Below are 5,279 nucleotides of genomic sequence, written 5' to 3' on the forward strand. Positions count from 1 at the left end.
GAGTCAAATGTAACAGCTACATGAGACACCCCTTCAAGTGGACACCATTGCTTTATTGTGCTACTTAATGGAACAGATCTAGTTTTGAAATAAACACATTAGCAACTCAATAATCGCATATACATAGAAACCATAAAAGATAATTCAACAAAGTAATGCTTTAAAAACAAATTCTACTTACCTAAATCACGCCATTTGTTTTTGCTGATTTCTTCCTTTACAGCATCAGTGGGCACTCTTCTTGGACCTTTTCACCTTTTTATATTTTTTTCCTTCAACAATTTTCATCAACCATTCTGGACTTCGAGTTAGAAACATAAGATATCCCATAACCATTCCAAATACAAAGCCACATCCATACCCCATCACTACAACTTGCCAGCTAAATCCACTTGACTTGTCTAAATTCTTGTCTTGTTGGATTGTTGGTGGCAGTGGCAGTGCCTGTAGTTCCTTGCATTTCTTTGACAAGGGGATTCCACATAAAGCCAAGTTCCCACTATATGAATCATTTTCAAATGTATAAAACTGCCTCCCTTGAGGAATTGGTCCTGCTAGTTGGTTCTCCGAAAGGTTTAGTACCTCAAGAAACATCAAATTTGTCAATTGCTGAGGAATCTCCCCAACAAGCTTGTTTGAGGAAAGGTCCAACGATTCAAGGTTTTTCAAATTTCCAAGTGAAGTTGGGATATGGCCTGTAAGATTGTTATGAGATATGTTAAGACCCCGAAGTGAATTAAGCCTCCCAATGGATTTCGGAATCTCTCCTTGGAATTTATTTCTTGAAAAATCAATGATTGATAAGACTGTTAAGATTCTTGATAATTCAATCTCATATCCTTTAATCATCACCACCACAGAATCTTGATAATAGCTGTCACCCATGTATTTCAATTTCATTTCATGTTCATCAACATTGATCATAGCTCGAAATTGTATGATATAATTTGTTGGCAAAAGGCCAGTGAACTCATTGCAAGATATGTCAATAATTCTCAACTTAGGAAAAGGATGTTTGTATTTGGTCTTGGAGGTGCCTATGTGACCATGAAACCTATTAAACCTCAAGACAAGAACCTGCAATTCTATAAGAGTTTCCAACCAGTGGGGGAATGTATCATTTATCTTGTTTTTTCCAAGATCTAGAACTTCCAAGTATTCACAATTGAGCAAAGATCGTGGAACTTGTCCTTCAATTTGGTTGCCATTCAGGTTAAGATTCCTCAGCATGTTTCCTTTTGTAAATGTCATAGTAAAGGTACCACAAAATCTGTTGTTCCCTAAATTCAGCACCGATAGACTATTGCTGAAGTTTCCCAAACATTGTGGAATCAACCCACTCAAACTGTTATTAGACAAATCAAGAACTCCAAGCCACCTCAAATTGCAAATCAATGTAGGGATTTCTCCGGTCACTTTATTGTTTGAGATAGAGAAAACATATGTGAAGTTAGGTGGAACAGGGAGTGATCCTTGGAGTAAGTTGGAGTGCAGGTCAATATATTCCAGATTCTTCCATGGAAGACGCTCTAAACTTGAAAGGCAATTATGTGAAAGATTTAAAGTTTGCAATGAATCTTTCCCCACATTGAATAACCATTTTGGAAATTCACCATGAATTTGGTTGTTTGAAAGGTCTAGATAGCTCAATCTAGCTTGTTCTCTCAAGAAGTTTGGGAATTCGCTCAAGTTGCAAGAAGCTAATCTTATAGTTTCAAAGTTGGTCAAGATAGAGTTGACACTGTTGTTGATGCTCAATGAGAGACCATTATATGAGAGATCAAGAACGATCAGATTTTTAAGCTTTAGAAGCTTATCTAGATCCACTACACCACTTAAGTTATTTGATGAAACCCACAAGTATATTAGGTTCTGGAGTTCATAAACTAATCCTGGAATTGGTCCCTGTAGCTTATTGTTACTCAATCCTATCTCAACCAGTGAAGGCAGAGCAAACAACGAAGATGGTATTGTCCCATTGAGTGAGTTATAACTCAAATCGAGAGAAGTTAGTTAGCTCATGTTGCCAAGGGAATCCGGTATTTGACCGTTCAAATTGTTTTCGAAAAGAGCCAAGTTAGTAAGTTCGCTCATGTTGCCAAGGGAATCCGGTATTTGACCGCTCAAATTGTTTACGAAAAGATACAAATTAGTAAGTTGGCTCATGTTGCCAAGGGAATCCGGTATTTGACCGTTCAAATTGTTTACAAAAAGATCCAAGCCTCTAAGCTTTGCAAGGTTTGAAATTGATGAGGGGATTTGACCGCTGAAACTATTAGACGAGAAGTCTAAATCGGTGATTTTTGTAAGGTTCCAAACAGAAGCTGGAATAGACCCCGAAAGGTTGCAATAGGAGAGGGACAAAATATTCAAGGCTTTAAGATTGCTGATTGATTCAGGCAATTGGCCAGAAAAACTTATGTCACCAAGATCAAGAAACTGAAGGGAACTAGTTGCATTGAAGTATGGGAGTTTACCTGTGAGTTCCCAATTTCCCCCTACATAGAGCTCTCGTAGGTTTGGAAAGTGAAAAATGTTTTCTGAGAATTTCCCACACAGTTGACAATTGCGAAGACTGAGAGATGTCAAAGAAGATAGATTTAGCAAAGCATGAGGTAAAGGTGAAGAGATATTCAACCAATCAAGGTGTAGTTCTCTTAATTGGGTTAGGTTTCGAAGGAGCATATTGAAAGTGTGTTGTCCAAGTCTCCCCAGTTCATTATAAGAGAGATCAAGGGAAATCAATTTGGACAGATGGGAGATTTTTGAAGGAATTTGGCCTGTAAAATTAGTGTAAGAGAGGTTGAGATGGGTCAAACTTGGAAAGGAGCCAAAATCAGGTGAAATTGTAGAGAAATTGAAGTCATTGAAGACAAGATTGAGGGTTTGGAGGTGACGAAAGTGGAAGAGGGTGGTGTTGGGTTGGATGGTGCCCTGAAGGTGGCTGCAACTGAGGTCAAGTCCAATCACATGACCATTGGACCAGTCGCACGTGACCCCCTCCCACGAGCAGCAATCACTACTCTCATTCCAGAACACCATTTTAGGATGAGAATCAGATTCACAACCTAAAGAGGCATTAGCAGTTATGGTAAATGTTGTTTTAAATTGGAGAAGTGAAAATCTTTGGTCCTCAAGGCAGGTATGGCGTGCAGAAGTAGAAAAAGAAGAAGAAGACAAGAGAAATAACAGAAGAAATTGATGAAGAACAAACATAAGCCAACTCATTTTGTTTTCTTATAGGTAGAAGGATTCGGAGAGATATGAAAAGGAGAGTATAGGAAGGATAGTAGTTTGATGATGGAGAAGGAAGAAATGTATTACTCATTCTTATACACACTGCTGAGTCTTTCTATGGTGGTGGTTGGTGGTCAAGCACGGCAACTACGTAATTTTTTTATCCATCAGCTATCATGACTTTTAAGTTCGCAACAGCTAGTCTTTGTGTTTAATTTCAGTGGTCCCAAAACTATTAGTAACGGTTTTCCATAAACCACATGAGAAATTATATCGGTAATCTTTACATTTTGTTCTTTATGCCATTTTTAGTTTGAATAATTTTGATAAGTTCAATTTTGAATTTTAATTTTAAATTTTGTGTTAATTTAGTTCAAATAATAATACTGATTAGGGTTCTTGAAAGAAAATATTACTGAATTGGTTGAGATTGACTCATTGAATTGAACAAGTTTATAATTTTTTATCTATAAATGCATCACACGTGCCATTTATGTGTCCATTTTTTATCCAAAAAAACTAAAAGTTATAATTAATTGGACTAAATTGAGACAATTGTAAATTCATATCAAAATCAAATCCATTGAAATTATAAAATCAAAAATGATATAAAAGTAAGAATTACTAATATAATTTGTCTGAATAAATTAACAGTTGGCAATTTTGAAATTGTTTTGCTTTTTTATAGCATAAGTTTAAGATTCATTATTTTTTTATTGTCCCAAATTTTGAAAAATAAATTTGACAGGGTATTAACTAAAAGTGACGATTCATTTTATTGAAAAATCAATAATCACATTCTAGAAATTTACATGGTCCAAAATAATATAGTACTCAAAATACAAAGACTAGTGGTCCAAATAGTTTGCCCAAATATATTTTAAGCGTTGATTCTAGTAGTGGTCCCAAGGCAAGTCAACAAGTTTGGAAGTCAGTGAAGAAAAAGTTGTAGTTGGAATTAGAAAGCAAGAGTGAATGGAACATTTTGAGACTGAAATTGTTAAAGACATAGAAGACAAACAAACGTTGGGTTGGTGGGATAAAGAGAGAGAAATATTTCAAAGTCATCCAACCAAAATTTTCATTTTTATTTTTATTTTTATTTTTATTTTAGTTAAATATTGATCTTATGTACTCATTTTATGATCAAAATTTTCATTTCATCAGAGTTTCATATGAGATTATAAATGTGAAGAATCTACTTATAAAGCAGTTGTTTAGATTATGAATTTAGATAAAGATTTAAAAAGAAAAAGAAAAAGGAAAAGGAAAATAAAGAAAAATTTTAACTTATATTTTATTCACATTTTATTTCTTTTTTCCTTTTTTTTTTTTCCTTTTCAAATCTCTATCCAAATTTATGATCCAAACACAAAATAGGCAAAAAAAAAAAAAAAATTTACACTGGGAAATGACTTCTTGGTACATTTGGAATGAAAATTGATTGATTTGTATTACATTAGGATTTTAGTATAAATTAAGGTAGCTCATAATTTTTAACTTGGGGTGCAACTCAAACAAATTCAATAAGTTGAGGGTTACCCAAGTAGTGTTGAGTGTTGTCTAACCCCGCCCAAGTCCAACCACTAACCTAATTTTGTGTGCCCAGTCTAGTTCGAGCTCAATAAATTGAACTTGGAATAGGCCCAATTTACCCACAAATTTAAGCTGAATTTTTATAAAACATCCTAACAAGTAACAAAATAATAAACATAAGTATCAACTATGAAATCACATCAAAACAAATTAAACATCCTAGCCACATTAATAGTACTAAGAATATCTCCAATGAACTCTTTAAATGAGATTTGTTAACTATTATACCTATCTTCAGTATATTTTAGTCACTCCAATAGACTAACTATTACAATAGTTATTTTAACAAAAAATTTCAAAATTAGCTACATTTGAAGAGTCTTGGGAGGCTCTTTAAATAGTCTGTATGTGTAGATAGATAAAATAAATACTAATGTTAGAGTACATAAATAAAAAAGAAATTAAGTAAAATAAAGAACATACATTTTTTTTATTTTAACTAGTGA

General features: G+C 34.0%; 1 pseudogene; it reads right to left on the reverse strand.

Annotated features, from left to right (window-relative positions):
* Positions 1-210: 210 nt before the first annotated feature.
* On the reverse strand, positions 211-3,319 carry LOC114302806 (receptor-like protein 6 pseudogene; annotated as a pseudogene).
* Positions 3,320-5,279: the final 1,960 nt, after the last annotated feature.

Source organism: Camellia sinensis, chromosome 7, assembly GCF_055761805.1.
Source record: "Camellia sinensis isolate YWXY chromosome 7, ASM5576180v1, whole genome shotgun sequence".
Classification (NCBI taxonomy): Eukaryota; Viridiplantae; Streptophyta; class Magnoliopsida; order Ericales; family Theaceae; genus Camellia; species Camellia sinensis.